At 46.7% G+C, this 21,992-nt stretch overlaps 1 protein-coding gene across 2 annotated transcripts in view; it reads left to right on the top strand.

Moving 5' to 3' along the window:
- The window catches only part of LOC123766096 (uncharacterized), a 204,056-nt gene that overhangs the window by 30,057 nt on the left and 152,007 nt on the right, over positions 1-21,992 (top strand). The window contains exon 3 of one of the 2 annotated variants that reach the window (XR_011227913.1): positions 4,735-7,407. The exons of the other annotated variant lie outside the window; for it this stretch is intronic. The gene's annotated coding sequence lies outside the window, so the exon portion shown is untranslated. Of the gene's footprint in view, positions 1-4,734; positions 7,408-21,992 lie in introns of those variants that run through there. 2 annotated transcript variants of the gene reach the window in all.

The following is a 21,992-nucleotide window of genomic DNA, read 5'->3' as shown; positions in this document are numbered from 1 at the left end:
CAAGCTCACAGTATTCTAGCACCATATATTATTTGCACATTAACGTAACGTAAATTTGATTGCTCATATTGTTTGTTTTGCACACGTTGTATCAACCCAAGCTTGGATAATATTTTTGTTCTGTAATTTGTTTAACGTCATTCTTATTAAGTAAACCCCTCCCTATCCAGCTCGTTGTTGCCGTGGAGGGGCTTGGTGGGCGGCTGCTGGAGTGTGATGCTCCATGGGACAGTCCTCTGTCCTTTTGTCGCCTTGTGTTCCTGCTGCTGTCCTCTCTAATTCTGCTGGACACCTTTTCCTTTTCTTTATGTTTCGTTTTTCTCACCTTCTCTTCTCCGCTTGTCGTTTCCTGCCGACCTTTTACTAATTCTCGTTATTCTTTTGAACTTCTTCTATTTTGACGCCCGGGTGCTTGAGGACGAATACTCTTGCACCCGTAGAACTGTAGTACCCAACGTCGAGAGCGAAGGGGAACCTTTTATTGTCAATCCTCCTTTCGTCACTGAACCCGATCTCGACGGACTGATGGTTCTTAAGGTGGCGTTTGTGGGGCGTATACTCACGATGCATCCCAAGGGGGCCCCGACATGATAGGCGATAGCTTCTTGTTGGGTGTTTTGCCTCTAATTGTGGCTCCATGGTGGGTATGGGGACCACATTCGTGGATGAATGTTTCTCTTGTCGCATTCTGTTCCTCTTTTACCTTCTCAGGCTCGTGGGGTGGGCGACCAAGCCCCCGAGTCGGACCATATTGAAAGACTGAGCTCTGTATACCCCGCTGCGTTGGGACCCAACCTTGCTTCTACTCTGACCTCTCTGACTACTCCTCTCGGCTCCCCTTCCTCCTCTGTGGCTGGGTCGAGCCCCAAGCCTCCAGTTGAGACCACCTCGTCCCTACTACTGCGCCTTTTAACCCCTCTCTCTCTGGGGGTTCTCAACGCCGTCCTCAACACAGTCGCACTCGCTCGATTCCTTCCCGTACTGATGTGTATCAGGCCTTGTTTGCTCCCGCTTCGTGGGCCAAAATCTCCTTCCTCTTGATCCTGTGCCTCCTGACGATTTCTCCTTCATAGGCACCTTGTTGATTCCGTAGATGCCTCTGTTACTTTCCACCCTACCTGTCTCGGAGCAAGTGTCGTTGCTTCTCCTTCTCTGGATGCAGCTTCCTCCTGCTTGGCCGCCTTTTCCTGCCTTGGTGAGACCCCTGTTCAAGTCTCAAAGAATGCTCGGTTGAATGCCAGTGTTGGGACTATTCTCCTCCCACCCCATGTTGCTACCGGTGTTCAGAATCTCCAGGACTGCCACAAAGATATTCGTCATATCTTCGATGCCCAAGGCCATTCTGTCCTCCAGGTAGACTCGTTTACTTGTCCCCCTCGTGGTCGTCGCCGTCAACCCCTTCGAGTTATGAAGATTACCTTTGATGGTAGGACCCTACCATCCTCTGTCATTCTTGCTGGTGCCAGGTGCTCCGTCCAGGAGTACATTCCCTCTCCTCGGCTCTGTAATAAGTTCTGGAGGTTTGGGCATGGCGCCCTCCGCTGCTCTGGAACTGTCTCTCTCTGTCCTTTGTGTGGGGGCAAAGGTCACTCTAAGACGGAGTGCACTTCTCCCCAGGCTCGCTGCCTCAATTGCGGTGAGGCCCACCCTACCTTCTTCTGTGCGTGTATACATTACAAGCTTGAGGCAGCCATCCTCAACTTGAAGCACCGGGAGCGTTTATCTTTTCCTGAGGCGAGATGCCAGGTTCGCCAGCTCCCACCTTATGCTAACGTCTCTTACACTCGCGTGTTGCGCTCTTCCTCTCCTCGTCCTTCCCACCTTCCTCAGACTCAAAACCGTTTCCGGGCCTTGGACCCTGCTACGCCCACCAGCCCCTCCTCTGTTCCTTTGAGTTCTGTCCCGAAGGGTCCCCTTCCTGGCCCTCTGTCTGGGGTTCCCCTTCTTTCTGCTCGGTCTGTCATGTCCCCTGTGTCTTCTTCCTCGTCTCCCTCCGATCGTCCTTCCCATCCTTCGCCTTCGTCTATTGGCTCTACACGCCGCCTAGCTGTCAGTATGGGCTGATGTCCATCGCTCTCCCAACGGCCGTCGTGTATGCTCTCGTTCAGCTTCTCCTGTTGAGATGCTAGAATCCGTTGCCCAATACTCAGTTGCTGGGACACCTGTCTCTTTGAGTCAGAAGCGTAAGCCTGGCTCCTCTCCTTCCTTCTCCCCGGCGGGTGAAAAGGCTTCGCTTTCTTCCTTGCCCTTTACTTCTGACTCTCTCGCTCCGTCCCATCCCATTTTGGTGGTTATGCCCCCTGTTCCTGCTATGTAGGTATCTTTTACCCCTGCTTCCCTCTCGGTTGGTGCCCTTCCTGAAGTACATTCCCTTGTTTCTGTCCCTCCTGCTGCTGTCCTTGACCCTCGGTTATCCCCCCCTCTTCCTTCTCCGGACCCTCCTCGTCCGCCCCTGGTATATATAAACTATATACCTCTAGCTACCTTCCCTCCTTCTTTACTCAGTTTACCCATGCCCCCTAACCCTGACTCCGTTGACCCTGATCCTGCGCTTCTTTAATGTGCTGTGTTCCCTTTTCGCCTTTTTTCTTCATTGTTCTCTGTTGCTGTCTTTCCTCTTCTCGTTGATGTCTATTCTTCAATGGAATGTTCGAGGTTATTTCGCCAATTTCCTTGGTCTCCAGCTTCTGATTTCGCGGTTTTTGCCCCTTTGGGTCTCTCTCCAGGAGCCGATGCTTCGCGCTCGTCCTGGTCACTTTTGTGGCTATTCTTTTCTCTCTCTCCGCCCCCTTCCCCCCCGGCTGTTGCTGGGGCTTCTAACTCTTCTGCTCTCTTGATTTGCTCTGATGTTCCCTTTGTCCCCTTACTTTTTCCTTCGCCTCTCCATTGTTCTGCTGGCCGTATCTTTGTAAGGAAATGGTACACCGTTTGTTCCATTTTTTATCTCCCCACGAGGGTCCCGCTTTTCTCTTCTCGATCTGAAACGACTACTGGACTCTTTGCCGGAGCCTGTGCTCCTGCTGGGTGATTTCAATTGTCGTCCTTCCCTTTGAGGTGATGTTCTGACAAACACCCAGGGTCGCCTTCTTGAACCGTTCATCCTCTCTTCTGCTTCCCTCTCTCTTCTGAATTTTGATGAGCCCATGTATTTGGACTCTCGGACTCACACCCTCTCCTGTCCTGATGTTTCTCTTTGCTCGTCTTCTCTTTACTTAGATTTTACTGGGCAGGTTCTTGATGACCTCCATGATAGTGACCATTTCCCCATCTTTGCCCCCCTCCCCGTTCAGCTCGTTGGTGCCGTGAGGTGGGCTTAGTGGACGGCTGCCGGAGTGTGATGCTCCTTGGGTCAGTCCTCTGTCCTTTTGTAGCCTTGTGCTCCTGCTGCTGTCCTCTCAAATTTTGCTGAACAACTTTTCCTTTTCCTTCTGTTTCGTTTTCTCCCCCCTCTTCTCCAATCTCCTTGTCGTTTCCTGCCGACCTTTTGCTTGTTTTGGTTATTCCTTTGGACATCTTCTATTTTGACGCTCGGGTGCTTGAGGAGGCATACTCTTGCACCCATAGAACTATAGTACCCAACGTCGAGAGCAAGGGGAACCTTTTATTGTCAATCCCCCTTTCGTCAGTGAACCCGATCTCGACAGACTGACGGTTCTTAAGGTGGCATTTGTGGGGCGTATATTCACGACGCACCGCTAGGAGGCCCCAGCATGATCGGCGATAGCTTCTTGTTGGGTGTCCTGCCTCTAATTGTGGCTCCATGGTGGGTGTGGGGGCACAATCGTGAATAAATGTTTTTTTTTCGTACCTATGTTATGCTCTGTTCCTCCTTTACCTTCTCAGGCTCGTGGGGTGGGCGACCAAGCCCCCGAGTTGGTCCGTGTTGGAAGACCGGGCTCTGTAGCCTCCGCTGCATTGGGCCACGACCTTGCTCCTCCATTGGCCTCTCTGACTACTCCCCTCGGCTCCCCTCCCCCCTCTGTGGTTGGGTCGATCCCCAAGCCCCCAGTGGTGACTACCTCGTCCCCTGGCACAGCTCAATCTCTAGTTGTAACTACTGCGCCTTTTAACCCCTCTCTCTCTGGGGGTTCTCAACGCCGTCCTCCACACGGCCGCACTCGGTCGATTCCTTCCCGTTCTGATGCCTATCAAGCCTTGTTTGGTCCCGCTTCGTGGGCCAAATACTTTGATCTCCTCCCTCTTGATTCTGCCCTCCAGTGCTGTAAGTGTTGACCCCCCTCCAGTGCTGTAAGTGTTGACCCCCCTCCAGTGCTGTAAGTGTTGACCCCCCTCCAGTGCTATAAGTGTTGACCCCCCCTCCAGCGCTGTAAGTGTTGACCCCCCCTCCAGTGCTGTAAGTGTTGACCCCCCCTCCAGTGCTGTAAGTGTTGACCCCCCCCCCCCTCCAGTGCTGTAAGTGTTGACCCGTCTCATGCAAGTCTTGACCCCCCATCCAGTGTTGTAGGTGCCGCTGTGGCGAGTGAAACATATGAAAACCCGTCTGTCTTAGCTATAATTAACAAATGCGCTCACGAACTCATTCCAAACAATACCGCTTGTGACTTTATGAATCCTGATGAACATGATATGATTGTAGATGTTAGGAAAGGTACAGGCAACCAGCTGACCTTGAAACAGATGAAAGCACTCTTTGACATTGGTGACCGTGAAAAATTGTCATTTGTATGCAATGGTCTACAACTTGTGAATCTTATAAACACTTCTCTTCGTCAGGTTCATGAACACCATTGCCCACAACCAACTCACTCTTAAATTTCTCACGTAGAATGTGAGAAGCGTGCGAAGGAGGCTGTTTGATCTAATGATGTACGCTGGTGACAACAACATTGATGTACTGTGCTTGCAGGAACCATACACTGCAAACACAAAAAATAAAACGCCACCTAAACTCCCAGGTTATGTAGCTTTCTCAAATGTTGGTTCACATGATGTCGGTATCTTGACGTATGTTAAAAGTAACCTCGTGTGTAAACATGTTAAAACCCACAAAAGTGACGACTCATATTATCAGCAGTTTCAGATTGCTACAGCGACCGGGTTTCTTAACTTAGTTAATGTATATGTAAGGTGCGATCAAATGGTGGAAGCCTCTCTCCCAAAAATTACCAGCAACTCTCAAACCATTGTAATGGGTGATTTTAATGCTAGACACAGTAGCCTGGGTGACACCAAAACAAACAGGAATGGCAGAGTCTTTGTAAAATACTTAAGAGATAATAACATGTCCGTATTCACCTTTGACTCCTCTAACGTCACACACCTCATGGGTAGCAGGCTTGATTATGTCATTGGTCACGGTCTCATTGATAATGCTGTCGGAGGATCAATTGTTCATGAGTTAGTTAGTGATCATTTTGCCATATTCAGTTCATACACTATCAATAATGTCAAACCCCTAAGCTTTGAAAACAAATAATTAATATCCCTGAAAATTTACACATGCTCTTCAAATTCCGCATTTCCGAATGGTATAACACTTACTGCTTTACTACCGTCAATGCATTATATGAGGACCTGGTCACTGAAGTAACCGCTTTTTATGACAATGTTGTAAAATCCACAAGACCCAAACAAGTGAGGAAGGGACAGAGGTGGTTCACTGACTCACGCCTTAAGCCCCTGCATGACAGAGTTCTATTCCTAGCTGAGCAGTATAAAACACATAAAACACCCAGCTGAAACAACAGCTGACACCCTCAACATATTTCTTAAAGCCAGCCGAGAGTTCAGAGAGCTAAAGGAGCAGGTGTATAACCAGCACTGGGAACAGTTTCTGCAAGGCATCAATCATGCAACATCCTCATCCCAAATGTGGAAAAAAATTAAAAAGATTTCTCGTCCTAGCAGTCGTCAACTTGATCACCATTCACCTGTAGACTATGCCGACATGCTGCTTCAACAATATGCAAGCACTGCTAGTATAAGCAGCCTGCCCCTAGATGTGCAAAACTATCTGGCTAGTACTAAAATAAATCGTAACTTCAATAATGAAATTGCCAGTAGTGAAATACGGCCTGATGATAACTATGGCATAACCTCCTTTGAAATTAAAAATGCACTCAAGAAAGGTAAGGCTACCTCTCCTGGAGAGGATGGCAACACATACAACACCATGAGAGTACTTGCTGAGCTGCCAAATAGCCCTTTGCTAGAATTGTTTAATCAAAGTCTAAGGCAGGGTGTTTTATCTGACCGCTGGACACAGGGACTCATAATACCCATACCCAAGCCTAATTCACAAAAATTTAGACCCATTTCTCTGACGTCGTGCATGTGCAAAGTTCTTGAGAGAATTATTCTCGACAGACTAATGTTTCAAATCAAGCCCCACCTTGCCCCTAACCTGTATGGTTTCCTTCCTGGAAGAAGCGCACAAACTTGCTTTGTTGAGTATTTTATCAGAGAGGGACCAAACTCTCAGGCGGCATTTATTGATCTCCAAACTGCTTTTGATACAGCAAACAGAGAAATAATCCTAGAACAGCTAGCCTCTTTTGGAGTTAAGGGAAGACTGTTGACATGGCTTAGGGGGTACCTGAGTAATAGAACCGCCTCAGTCCTTTTCAAGGGGTCAAAAGTAAACTCTGTGCACCCTTTGAGTTGGGTACACCCCAGGGTGGAGTGCTAAGTCCTACACTGTTCAATGTTCTGATGCACAAATTAACAATTGATATTCCCACACTACCTGACGAAGCCGTCATTTGTTATGCCGATGATATATGCATTGTTGCAAATTCCCAAACTAGACTGCAAGCTCTACTTGATTCATTCGCTGCTAAAAGCATTGAATGTGGTCTTGTTATCTCTATAACTAAATCCAGAGTTCTCCATCCCCAAGAGAAAACTCATGTCCCTATAGCTTTCAAGGTCAACAACGAGAACATTGAAACGTGTGGGCAGCACAAATACCTTGGAGTTGGTATTAACAGTGACTTGTAAATGATCTACACCGTAGGTTAAAAGAACGACTAAAACCATTGAAAACACTTACTGGTAAGAATATTGGTATCAATATTAAATATGCTAGACTATTCTATGTGATGTTCGTTAGATCTCTCGTTGATTATAATGCTCTGCACTTAATTAATTTCCCCTCCTCTGTGTTGGACAAACTTGAAGTAGTACAGAATGAGGCCATGAGGATAATTCTTGGTGCCCCAAGATGCACAAGAATCATCAACATGAGGGAAGAACTGAAGCTTCCAACCATACTAGAGAAAATAATGCAAGTCAACACTACCTTTTGCCTTAAAGTCATGAGAGACCCTACATCTCCTGCATTGCTCAGAGACAAATTATTTAGTGCTGTTAACACCCTTTTGACTGGTGCCGACATACCAACTCACTCCTTTTATGATAATTGGCTGAGCAACAATGCTTAAAATCTCATTAAACTTAACATTCCTTTTAAGTGCAATCTACCTGTCTCTGATATTCCTCTTTATCTGTACCCCACCATTCAAGTATCATACACACCTGTCACCAAGAAAGATAATGAGAATCTTGCTCTTCTCAAAGCTGTCACTCTTGAAACAATTGCCTCCTCCATCGAGAGTTTAAGATCTCACGAACACTGTGTCTACACTAACGGCTCAGTCCAATCCTCTACTGGACGGACTGCAGCGGCATGTAGGTTTTATAGAAATAATATTTGCACAAAGACTGTCAGTGTCAGGTTAAACAACTGGCTGACCTCCACACAAGCAGAACTAGCAGCATTACACTTAGCAACCACTACATTAAAAAACATTGGAGGAGGAATAATATTCTGTGATTCAAAGTCTGCTCTTCAAGCAATCGAAAACATCTCTTGGAAGATCGACAGCAAGAACCTCATATTCCCAATTATAAATGACCTAATTGATGCACAGAGTAAAGGGTCTCGAATCTCCATTGTATGGATACCTTCACACATAAATATAACCCATCATAATGAGACAGACATTGCAGCCAAATTAGCGTGTAACAAGTCTGAAGTTGAATTAGATCTAGGTATCCCCATCTCTGCTGTCAAAACTGTATTGGTCCAAACATTCAGATCTGATAGGAAAGAACTTATTGACTCCCAACGACCTGAAAGTACTAGTATAAAAAGCTATGATTTGTTCAGATCTGAAACCTACATCTATGGACAGCACAAAACGTCCACTAGACTGAGCGACACAGTGGTTGCAAGGATCAGGTTGGGTTACCGTTACCTGTGGCAGGCTGCAGGTGACGGGTCTCCCAATCCTGAGCACTCCAGTTGCAAACTCTGTGAGCAGGAACTACGGCATGATCTCCCGCACTACACCACTAAATGCCCAGTTATTAGACCTTTCAGACCAGTTGGCATGAGGTACCTGGAGCTTTGCAATTACTTTATTCACTCTCGTATTCTTGAAGATATCCTCACAGTATACCCAAAATTTGCCAGTGCAAGCTATTAAACACATGGCTCTGTATGACTAACCATCCTGCGAGATGGGGACTTGTATTACCACTGCTACCTTATTCAATCTTGTGTTGATGATATCCTTAAAATGCATCCGGAGTCTGCCAGTGCAGACCGCTTATCACATGCCTCTGTATGACTAACCATCCTGTGTGATAGGGATTTCTTAGCATCACCTAGTTAGCTTTTTTGACACACTGTACTCCACTTCATATAGTCTAGGGTAGCTGCACTAATGCAGATGTACCTCATTTCTTAATAAAAAAAAAAATGCACCTCCTGACGATTTCTCCCTCCATCGACATCTTGTTGATTCTGTTGATGCCTCTGTTACCTTCAACCCTACTCGTCTCGGTACACGTGACGTTGCAGCTCCTTTTCAGGATGCAGCTTCCCGCTTGGCTGTCTTATCCTGCCTTGGCGAGACTCCTGTTCGGGTCTCATAGAACTCTCAGTTGAATGCCAGTGTTGGCACTATTCTCCTCCCGCCCCATGTTGCGACCAGCGTTCGGAATCTGTAGGACTGCCACGATGATATTCGGCATATCCTCGATCCCCAGGGTCATTCTGTCCTCCAGGTGGACACGTTTACTCGTCCCCCTCGTGGTCGTCGCCGTCAACCCCTTCGGGTTGTGAAGATTATCTTTGATGGTAGGACCCTTCCACCCTCTGTCATTCTTGCTGGTGCCAGGTGCTCTGTCCAGGAGTACATTCCCTCTCCTAGGCTCTGTAACAAGTGCTGGAGGTTTGGGCATGGTGCCCTCCACTGCTCTGGGACTGTCTCTCTCTGTCCTTTGTGTGGGGGTGAAGGTCACACTAAGTCAGAGTGTACTTCTCCCCAGGTTCGCTGCTTCAACTGCGGTGAGGTCCATTCTACCTTCTCCCGTGCGTGTATACATTATAAGCTTGAGGCAGCCGTCCTCAACTTGAAGCACAGGCAGCGTTTATCTTTTCCTGAGGCGAGGCGCCAGGTTCGCCAGCTCCTGCCTTATGCTAATGTCTCTTATGCTCGCGTGTTGCGCTCTTTATCTCCTCGTCCTTCCCACCTTCCTCAGACTCACAACCGTTTCTGGGCCTTGGACCCTGATACGCCCACTGACCCCTCCTCTGCTCCTTTGAGTTCTGTCCCGAAGGATCCCCCTCCTGGTCCTCTGTCTGGAGTTCCCCTTCTTTCTACCCGGTCTGTCTTGTCTCCTGTGTCTTCTTCCTCGTCTCCCTCTGATCCTCCTTCCCCTCCATCTATTGTCTCTCCCCGCCGCCTGCCGGTGCGGGCTGATGTGTATCGCTCTCCTAACGGCCGTCGTGTGTGCTCTCGTTCAGCTTCTCTTGTTGAGACGCTGGAATCCGTTGCCCGGTACGTAGTTGCTGGGACACCGGTCTCTTTAAGTCAGAAGCGTAAGCCTGGCTTCTCTCCTTCCTCCTCCATGGAGGGTAAGAAGGCTTCGCTCTCTTCCTCGGCCTCTACTACTGGCTCTATTGCTCCTTCCCCTCCCGTTTCGGTGGTTGCGCCCCCTGTTCCTTCTATGGAGGTTTCTTTGGCCCTCACTTCCCTCTCAGTTGCTGCCTTTGCTGAGGTGCACTCCCCTCTTTCTACTCACCCTCTTCCTGCTGCTTTCCTTGACTGCTCCTCTCCGTTGTCTCCTCCTCTTCCTCCTCCTCCTCCGGACCCCGCCGACCACCTCTAGTCTGTTCTCCCGCTTCCTTCCCTCCGTCTTTGCTCAGTTCACCCATGCCCCCTAACCCTGACTTTGCTGACCCTGATCCCGACCCTGATCTTCTTTAACATGCTGTGTTGCTCTTTCGCCTTTGTTTCTTCCTTGTTCTCTGTTGTTATCCTTTTATCTTCTCGTCGATTTCTATTCTTCAATGGAACGTTCGAGGTTATTTGGCCAATTTCCTCGCACTCCAACGTCTGATTTCGCGGTTTTTGCCCCTTTGTGTCTGTCTCCAGGAGCCGATGCTTGGTGCTCGTCCTGGTCGCTTTCGTTCCTATTCCTTTCTCTCCCCCACCCCAGCTATTGCATGGGCTCCTAACTCTTCTGCTCTCTTGTTTCGCTCTGATGTTCCCTTTGTCCCCTACTTTTTCCTTCGCCTCTCCATTGTTCTGCTGCGCGTATCTTTGTGGGGAAATGGTACACTGTTCCATTTATCTCCCCCCGAGTGTCCCGCTTTCTCTTCCTGATCTGAAACACTTACTGGACTCCTTGCCGGAGCCTGTGCTCCTGCTGGGAGATTTCAATTGTTGTCATTCCCTTTGGGGTGATGTTCTGACGAACATCCCGGGGACGCCTTCCTGAACCGTTTATCCTACTTTTTTCGCTGTCTCTTCTGAATTCTGGTGAGCCCACGCATTTGGACTCTCGGACTCGCACTCTTTCCTGTCTTGATCTTTCTCTTTGCTCTTCTTCTCTTTACTTATATTTCATGTGGCAGGTTCTTGACGACCTCCATGGCAGTGACCATTTTCCTATCCTTGTTACCTTTTTCTCTTTTCGCCCTCCCCTCTCCTTCCCTAGGAGGCAGTTTGCGAAAGCGGACTGGGACCTCTTTACCCTCAGCGCTGCTCTCTCTGACCTCTCCCTTCTACCTCTCCCTCGCTCTCTTCTCCTTTTTCATGACACTGTCTTTGACGATGTCCTCCGCTCTATTTCTCGCTCTTCCTCTCGGGGTCCACGGAAATGCGTTCCCTGGTGGAATGGAGACTGTGCTCGGGCTGTCCTCTATAAGCACCGGACAAGAGACAGCCTGGAAGAGACACCGCCATCTGCCGACGGCCGATTCTTTTCTTTCCTTTCAGAAGGCGAGTGCGGTGGTCCTTAGGGCCATCCGTACGGCTAAACGTGAATGTTTGGCATCTTATGTCTCCACCATGACGTCCGAAACTCCTCTGCCACAGATCTGGAAGCGTATCTGCAAGATAGCGGGTAAGTTCTTTGCTGATGTTTCACGGGTCCTTCACCTCCGTGGTACTCTTGTGGAGGACTGGTTGCAGGTCGCTACCGAACTGGGTTCCCACTTTTCTTCTGTTAACTCTGGTCTTCATCTTCCCCAATCTTTCCTTCTTCGTAAACCTGTCCTTGAGTCTGGTCTTTATAGATTTCTGCACTCGTCTTGAGACTTCCTTATAATGATCCCTTCTTTCTCTCTGAACTTCGTTCTACCCGGCCCTCTGCGTTCTACGGCGGCGGGCTTCGGTGTTATTCATTATGAGATGCTTCGCCATCTCCCTCTGTGCACGTCTGAGTATTTACTGAGTCTGTATAATCGGATCTGGTAGTCGTCGTCAGTCCCTGAGGACTGGCTCGATGCCGTTGTCCTCCCTGTTCTATGGACTTTCGCCCTATTGCCTTCACAAGTTGTGTCTGCAAACTCTTTGAACGTATGGTTAACGTTCGTCTGATGTGGTTCCTGGAACACGATCACCACCTCTCCCCTTCTCAATTTGGTTTCCGCAAATGCCGCAGCATGACAGATGTCCTGGTGTACTTGGAGGTCTATATTCATACTGCTTTTGCTGTGAAGACCTCCGTTGTTGCCGTCTTTTTTGACCTGGAAAAGGCTTACGACTCTACTTGACGATATCATATTCTATCCCAGCTTTATTCTTTTGGCCTTCGTGGTCATCTCCCTCTCTTTCTCCGCAGCTTCCTCTCTCGTCGTTCCTTTCAGGTGAGGCTTGGTACCGCTCTCTCTGCCTCTTTTTAGCAATACGAAGGTGTGCCCCAGGGTAGTGTTCTGAGCACTACTCTTTTTCTGGTTGCCCTCAATGGTGTCCTTTCCTCGCTTCCCTTAGGCATCGTCTCCGCTCTCTATGTCGACGATCTTACCCTTTGGTGTCAGGGTGATGATTCGCCTCTCCTTATACGCCGGATTCATCTTGCGATTGATGCCGTGTCGTCTTGGGCCACCGATCATGGCTTCAGGTTCTCTACATCTAAGATCTGTGCTATGACTTTGACTCAGAAACGTGTTGTTCTTCAATATTCTTTGTCGCTTTATAGCACCCCATTGTGTTCAAGGATTCCACTAAGTATTTGAGGTTGATTTTGACACCCGTTTGTCTGGGTCGCCCCATATCTCATACCTCCGTACGAGGTACGAGATATGGGGCGGACCCATATCTCGTAAAATCAACTCATCCATAATGAAATGGATAGCTTGATCATTTCATAAGAAAATAAATTGGAAAAATAGAGTCAGAAAAACTTGGCCTATTAGGTAAATCGGGCCTTGCAGATTTACCTAATAGGTAAATCGGGCTTTACCTATTAGGTAAATGGAGCCCTGTTGCATAAGCAACAGGGCTCCATTAAGGAACATATAATCTCTTCCCACAACCAAACCATCGCCAGAGAAATCTTAGTAAACAACACAGAAATCATCGATAGATACAGCGATTGCAGGCGGCTTGACGTCTGCGAGGCACTACACATTAAGAAGTCAACACCAGCAATCAACAGCCAATTAATGCACAACTATATTCTACCCACCTCAAGACTCCGCTCCAATATAGAAGCATCAAGAAATATGGACCAATAGGCTTTCTACAATCACTTCCATTCAATACCCATTGTTTCGTGTTCTGTCTTGTGTTTATGAATTTAATACCCTATTAAAACCACCTCACTCATATATATAACCACCTCACTCAGTGCCGGCGGTGGGGTGGTTCAAATAGCCTCGGCTATCACCTCATTTTATCCGGTCGTGATGGTCAAGTGGATTAAGGCGTCTTGTACATACCAGTTGCGTTGCTCCTGGGAGTATGGGTTCGAGTCACTTCTGGGGTGTGAGTTTTCAGTTGCATATTGTCCTGGGGACCATTCAGGCTTGTTCGCATTTGTGTTCCTCACGTGTGCCCCAAAGAATGAGGTGATTTGGTAAAATGCTATGCCCAAGATTACTATCCGAGTGCCGGTGGTGGGGTGGTTCAAATAGCCTCGGTTATCACCTCATTTTGTCCGGTCGTGATGGTCAAGTGGATTAAGGCATCTTGTACATACCAGTTGCGTTGCTCCTGGGAGTATGGGTTCGAGTCACTTCTGGGGTGTGAGTTTTCAGTTGCATATTGTCCTGGGGACCATTCAGGCTTGTTCGCATTTGTGTTCCTCACGTGTGCCCCAAAGAATGAGGTGATTTGGTAAAATGCTATGCCCAAGATTACTATCCGAGTGCCGGCGGTGGTGTGGTTCAAATAGCCTCGGCTATCACCTCATTTTGTCCGGTCGTGATGGTCAAGTGGATTAAGGCATCTTGTACATACCAGTTGCGTTGCTCCTGGGAGTATGGGTTCGAGTCACTTCTGGGGTGTGAGTTTTCAGTTGCATATTGTCCTGGGGACCATTCAGGCTAGTTCGCATTTGTGTTCCTCACGTGTGCCCCAAAGAATGAGGTGATTTGGTAAAATGCTATGCCCAAGATTACTATCCGAGTGCCGGCGGTGGGGTGGTTCAAATAGCCTCGGCTATCACCTCATTTTGTCCAGTCGTGATGGTCAAGTGGATTAAGGCGTCTTGTACATACCAGTTGCGTTGCTCCTGGGAGTATGGGTTCGAGTCACTTCTGGGGTGTGAGTTTTCAGTTGCATATTGTCCTGGGGACCATTCAGGCTTGTTCCCATTTGTGTTCCTCACGTGTGCCCCAAAGAATGAGGCGATTTGGTAAAATGCTATGCCCAAGATTACTATCCGAGTGCCGGCGGTGGGGTGGTTCAAATAGCCTCGGCTATCACCTCATTTTGTCCGGTCGTGATGGTCAAGTGGATTAAGGCGTCTTGTACATACCAGTTGCATTGCTCCTAGGAGTATGGGTTCGAGTCACTTCTGGGGTGTGAGTTTTCAGTTGCATATTGTCCTGGGGACCATTCAGGCTTGTTCGCATTTGTGTTCCTCACGTGTGCCCCAAAGAATGAGGTGATTTGGTAAAATGCTATGCCCAAGATTACTATCCGAGTGCCGGCGGTGGGGTGGTTCAAATAGCCTCGGCTATCACCTCATTTTGTCCGGTCGTGATGGTCAAGTGGATTAAGGCGTCTTGTACATACCAGTTGCGTTGCTCCTGGGAGTATGGGTTCGAGTCACTTCTGGGGTGTGAGTTTTCAGTTGCATATTGTCCTGGGGACCATTCAGGCTTGTTCGCATATATATATATATATATATATATATATATATATATATATATATATATATATATATATATATAATCTTTGGACAACACCCACCAGTGGGACTCGAACCCAGAAAGCACAACTACCTTCCAGTAGCTGGCATAACTAGTATGCTTTAACCCACTACGCCATCAGACCTTACAAAAGAAGTAGATAGTTCGAGATATATATATCTCAAACATCTCTACCTCCCGAAGGCACCAGATGAGTGAGGGGTCAATCTGCAATTTTCGTCAAGCCACTGTCAATGTGAGAGAACTCGTGTCCAGCTTATAAGCCTATACTTGCATAAACCACAAGTGAAGATAAACAATCTTTGGACAACACCCACCAGTGGGACTCGAACCCAGAAAGCACAACTACCTTCCAGTAGCTGGCATAACTAGTATGCTTTAACCCACTACGCCATCAGACCTTACAAAAGAAGTAGATAGTTCGAGATATATATATCTCAAACATCTCTACCTCCCGAAGGCACCAGATGAGTGAGGGGTCAATCTGCAATTTTCGTCAAGCCACTGTCAATGTGAGAGAACTCGTGTCCAGCTTATAAGCCTATACTTGCATAAACCACAAGTGAAGATAAACAATCTTTGGACAACACCCACCAGTGGGACTCGAACCCAGAAAGCACAACTACCTTCCAGTAGCTGGCATAACTAGTATGCTTTAACCCACTACGCCATCAGACCTTACAAAAGAAGTAGATAGTTCGAGATATATATATCTCAAACATCTCTACCTCCCGAAGGCACCAGATGAGTGAGGGGTCAATCTGCAATTTTCGTCAAGCCACTGTCAATGTGAGAGAACTCGTGTCCAGCTTATAAGCCTATACTTGCATAAACCACAAGTGAAGATAAACAATCTTTGGACAACACCCACCAGTGGGACTCGAACCCAGAAAGCACAACTACCTTCCAGTAGCTGGCATAACTAGTATGCTTTAACCCACTACGCCATCAGACCTTACAAAAGAAGTAGATAGTTCGAGATATATATATCTCAAACATCTCTACCTCCCGAAGGCACCAGATGAGTGAGGGGTCAATCTGCAATTTTCGTCAAGCCACTGTCAATGTGAGAGAACTCGTGTCCAGCTTATAAGCCTATACTTGCATAAACCACAAGTGAAGATAAACAATCTTTGGACAACACCCACCAGTGGGACTCGAACCCAGAAAGCACAACTACCTTCCAGTAGCTGGCATAACTAGTATGCTTTAACCCACTACGCCATCAGACCTTACAAAAGAAGTAGATAGTTCGAGATATATATATCTCAAACATCTCTACCTCCCGAAGGCACCAGATGAGTGAGGGGTCAATCTGCAATTTTCGTCAAGCCACTGTCAATGTGAGAGAACTCGTGTCCAGCTTATAAGCCTATACTTGCATAAACCACAAGTGAAGATAAACAATCTTTGGACAACACCCACCAGTGGGACTCGAACCCAGAAAGCACAACTACCTTCCAGTAGCTGGCATAACTAGTATGCTTTAACCCACTACGCCATCAGACCTTACAAAAGAAGTAGATAGTTCGAGATATATATATCTCAAACATCTCTACCTCCCGAAGGCACCAGATGAGTGAGGGGTCAATCTGCAATTTTCGTCAAGCCACTGTCAATGTGAGAGAACTCGTGTCCAGCTTATAAGCCTATACTTGCATAAACCACAAGTGAAGATAAACAATCTTTGGACAACACCCACCAGTGGGACTCGAACCCAGAAAGCACAACTACCTTCCAGTAGCTGGCATAACTAGTATGCTTTAACCCACTACGCCATCAGACCTTACAAAAGAAGTAGATAGTTCGAGATATATATATCTCAAACATCTCTACCTCCCGAAGGCACCAGATGAGTGAGGGGTCAATCTGCAATTTTCGTCAAGCCACTGTCAATGTGAGAGAACTCGTGTCCAGCTTATAAGCCTATACTTGCATAAACCACAAGTGAAGATAAACAATCTTTGGACAACACCCACCAGTGGGACTCGAACCCAGAAAGCACAACTACCTTCCAGTAGCTGGCATAACTAGTATGCTTTAACCCACTACGCCATCAGACCTTACAAAAGAAGTAGATAGTTCGAGATATATATATCTCAAACATCTCTACCTCCCGAAGGCACCAGATGAGTGAGGGGTCAATCTGCAATTTTCGTCAAGCCACTGTCAATGTGAGAGAACTCGTGTCCAGCTTATAAGCCTATACTTGCATAAACCACAAGTGAAGATAAACAATCTTTGGACAACACCCACCAGTGGGACTCGAACCCAGAAAGCACAACTACCTTCCAGTAGCTGGCATAACTAGTATGCTTTAACCCACTACGCCATCAGACCTTACAAAAGAAGTAGATAGTTCGAGATATATATATCTCAAACATCTCTACCTCCCGAAGGCACCAGATGAGTGAGGGGTCAATCTGCAATTTTCGTCAAGCCACTGTCAATGTGAGAGAACTCGTGTCCAGCTTATAAGCCTATACTTGCATAAACCACAAGTGAAGATAAACAATCTTTGGACAACACCCACCAGTGGGACTCGAACCCAGAAAGCACAACTACCTTCCAGTAGCTGGCATAACTAGTATGCTTTAACCCACTACGCCATCAGACCTTACAAAAGAAGTAGATAGTTCGAGATATATATATCTCAAACATCTCTACCTCCCGAAGGCACCAGATGAGTGAGGGGTCAATCTGCAATTTTCGTCAAGCCACTGTCAATGTGAGAGAACTCGTGTCCAGCTTATAAGCCTATACTTGCATAAACCACAAGTGAAGATAAACAATCTTTGGACAACACCCACCAGTGGGACTCGAACCCAGAAAGCACAACTACCTTCCAGTAGCTGGCATAACTAGTATGCTTTAACCCACTACGCCATCAGACCTTACAAAAGAAGTAGATAGTTCGAGATATATATATCTCAAACATCTCTACCTCCCGAAGGCACCAGATGAGTGAGGGGTCAATCTGCAATTTTCGTCAAGCCACTGTCAATGTGAGAGAACTCGTGTCCAGCTTATAAGCCTATACTTGCATAAACCACAAGTGAAGATAAACAATCTTTGGACAACACCCACCAGTGGGACTCGAACCCAGAAAGCACAACTACCTTCCAGTAGCTGGCATAACTAGTATGCTTTAACCCACTACGCCATCAGACCTTACAAAAGAAGTAGATAGTTCGAGATATATATATCTCAAACATCTCTACCTCCCGAAGGCACCAGATGAGTGAGGGGTCAATCTGCAATTTTCGTCAAGCCACTGTCAATGTGAGAGAACTCGTGTCCAGCTTATAAGCCTATACTTGCATAAACCACAAGTGAAGATAAACAATCTTTGGACAACACCCACCAGTGGGACTCGAACCCAGAAAGCACAACTACCTTCCAGTAGCTGGCATAACTAGTATGCTTTAACCCACTACGCCATCAGACCTTACAAAAGAAGTAGATAGTTCGAGATATATATATCTCAAACATCTCTACCTCCCGAAGGCACCAGATGAGTGAGGGGTCAATCTGCAATTTTCGTCAAGCCACTGTCAATGTGAGAGAACTCGTGTCCAGCTTATAAGCCTATACTTGCATAAACCACAAGTGAAGATAAACAATCTTTGGACAACACCCACCAGTGGGACTCGAACCCAGAAAGCACAACTACCTTCCAGTAGCTGGCATAACTAGTATGCTTTAACCCACTACGCCATCAGACCTTACAAAAGAAGTAGATAGTTCGAGATATATATATCTCAAACATCTCTACCTCCCGAAGGCACCAGATGAGTGAGGGGTCAATCTGCAATTTTCGTCAAGCCACTGTCAATGTGAGAGAACTCGTGTCCAGCTTATAAGCCTATACTTGCATAAACCACAAGTGAAGATAAACAATCTTTGGACAACACCCACCAGTGGGACTCGAACCCAGAAAGCACAACTACCTTCCAGTAGCTGGCATAACTAGTATGCTTTAACCCACTACGCCATCAGACCTTACAAAAGAAGTAGATAGTTCGAGATATATATATCTCAAACATCTCTACCTCCCGAAGGCACCAGATGAGTGAGGGGTCAATCTGCAATTTTCGTCAAGCCACTGTCAATGTGAGAGAACTCGTGTCCAGCTTATAAGCCTATACTTGCATAAACCACAAGTTCTGGGTTCGAGTCCCACTGGTGGGTGTTGTCCAAAGATTGTTTATCTTCACTTGTGGTTTATGCAAGTATAGGCTTATAAGCTGGACACGAGTTCTCTCACATTGACAGTGGCTTGACGAAAATTGCAGATTGACCCCTCACTCATCTGGTGCCTTCGGGAGGTAGAGATGTTTGAGATATATATATCTCGAACTATCTACTTCTTTTGTAAGGTCTGATGGCGTAGTGGGTTAAAGCATACTAGTTATGCCAGCTACTGGAAGGTAGTTGTGCTTTCTGGGTTCGAGTCCCACTGGTGGGTGTTGTCCAAAGATTGTTTATCTTCACTTGTGGTTTATGCAAGTATAGGCTTATAAGCTGGACACGAGTTCTCTCACATTGACAGTGGCTTGACGAAAATTGCAGATTGACCCCTCACTCATCTGGTGCCTTCGGGAGGTAGAGATGTTTGAGATATATATATCTCGAACTATCTACTTCTTTTGTAAGGTCTGATGGCGTAGTGGGTTAAAGCATACTAGTTATGCCAGCTACTGGAAGGTAGTTGTGCTTTCTGGGTTCGAGTCCCACTGGTGGGTGTTGTCCAAAGATTGTTTATCTTCACTTGTGGTTTATGCAAGTATAGGCTTATATATATATATATATATATATATATATATATATATATATATATATATATATATATATATATATATATATATATATATATATATATATATGTCGTACCTAGTAGCCAGAACGCACTTCTCAGCCTACTATGCAAGGCCCGATTTGCCTAATAAGCCAAGTTTTCATGAATTATTTGCTTTTCGACTACCTAACCTACCTAACCTAACCTAACCTAACTTTTTCGGCTACCTAACCAAACCTAACCTATAAAGATAGGTTAGGTTAGGTTAGGTAGGGTTGGTTAGGTTTTGTCATATATCTACGTTAATTTTTACTCCAATAAAAAAAAAATGACCTCATACATAATGAAATGGGTAGCTTTATCATTTCGTAAGAAAAAAATTAGAAAAAATATATTAATTCAGGAAAACTTGGCTTATTAGGCAAATCGGGCCTTGCATAGTAGGGCAAAAAGTGAGTTCTGGCTACTAGGTACGACATATATATATATATATATATATATGTATATATATATATATATATATATATATATATATATATATATATATATATATATATATATATATATGCGAACAAGCCTGAATGGTCCCCAGGACAATATGCAACTGAAAACTCACACCCCAGAAGTGACTCGAACCCATACTCCCAGAAGCAACGCAACTGGTATGTACAAGACGCCTTAATCCACTTGACCATCACGACCGGACATAATGAGGTGATAGCCGAGGCTATTTGAACCACCCCACCGCCGGCACTCGGATAGTAATCTTGGGCATAGCATTTTACCAAATCACCTCATTCTTTGGGGCACACGTGAGGAACACAAATGCGAACAAGCCTGAATGGTCCCCAGGACAATATGCAACTGAAAACTCACACCCCAGAAGTGACTCGAACCCATACTCCCAGAAGCAACGCAACTGGTATGTACAAGACGCCTTAATCCACTTGACCATCATGACCGGACATAATGAGGTGATAGCCGAGGCTATTTGAACCACCCCACCGCCGGCACTCGGATAGTAATCTTGGGCATAGCATTTTACCAAATCACCTCATTCTTTGGGGCACACGTGAGGAACACAAATGCAAACAAGCCTGAATGGTCCCCAGGACAATATGCAACTGAAAACTCACACCCCAGAAGTGACTCGAACCCATACTCCCAGAAGCAACGCAACTGGTATGTACAAGACGCCTTAATCCACTTGACCATCACGACCGGACATAATGAGGTGATAGCCGAGGCTATTTGAACCACCCCACCGCCGGCACTCGGATAGTAATCTTGGGCATAGCATTTTACCAAATCACCTCATTCTTTGGGGCACACGTGAGGAACACAAATGCGAACAAGCCTGAATGGTCCCCAGGACAATATGCAACTGAAAACTCACACCCCAGAAGTGACTCGAACCCATACTCCCAGAAGCAACGCAACTGGTATGTACAAGACGCCTTAATCCACTTGACCATCACGACCGGACATAATGAGTTGATAGCCGAGGCTATTTGAACCACCCCACCGCCGGCACTCGGATAGTAATCTTGGGCATAGCATTTTACCAAATCACCTCATTCTTTGGGGCACACGTGAGGAACACAAATGCGAACAAGCCTGAATGGTCCCCAGGACAATATGCAACTGAAAACTCACACCCCAGAAGTGACTCGAACCCATACTCCCAGAAGCAACGCAACTGGTATGTACAAGACGCCTTAATCCACTTGACCATCACGACCGCATTCAGTCGTGATGGACCGAACCATTCAGGCTTGTTCGCATTTGTGTTCCTCACGTGTGCCCCAAAGAATGAGGTGATTTGGTAAAATGCTATGCCCAAGATTACTATCTGAGTGCCGGCGGTGGGGTGGTTCAAATAGCCTCGGCTATCACCTCATTATGTCCGGTCGTGATGGTCAAGTGGATTAAGGCGTCTTGTACATACCAGTTGCGTTGCTTCTGGGAGTATGGGTTCGAGTCACTTCTGGGGTGTGAGTTTTCAGTTGCATATTGTCCTGGGGACCATTCAGGCTTGTTCGCATTTGTGTTCCTCACGTGTGCCCCAAAGAATGAGGTGATTTGGTAAAATGCTATGCCCAAGATTACTATCCGAGTGCCGGCGGTGGGGTGGTTCAAATAGCCTCGGCTATCACCTCATTATGTCCGGTCGTGATGGTCAAGTGGATTAAGGCGTCTTGTACATACCAGTTGCGTTGCTTCTGGGAGTATGGGTTCGAGTCACTTCTGGGGTGTGAGTTTTCAGTTGCATATTGTCCTGGGGACCATTCAGGCTTGTTCGCATTTGTGTTCCTCACGTGTGCCCCAAAGAATGAGGTGATTTGGTAAAATGCTATGCCCAAGATTACTATCCGAGTGCCGGCGGTGGGGTGGTTCAAATAGCCTCGGCTATCACCTCATTATGTCCGGTCGTGATGGTCAAGTGGATTAAGGCGTCTTGTACATACCAGTTGCGTTGCTTCTGGGAGTATGGGTTCGAGTCACTTCTGGGGTGTGAGTTTTCAGTTGCATATTGTCCTGGGGACCATTCAGGCTTGT

Source organism: Procambarus clarkii, chromosome 9, assembly GCF_040958095.1.
Source record: "Procambarus clarkii isolate CNS0578487 chromosome 9, FALCON_Pclarkii_2.0, whole genome shotgun sequence".
NCBI lineage: Eukaryota > Metazoa > Arthropoda > Malacostraca > Decapoda > Cambaridae > Procambarus > Procambarus clarkii.
Note: the sequence above shows the minus strand (reverse complement) of the source record. Positions and strands in the feature narration are given on the sequence as shown.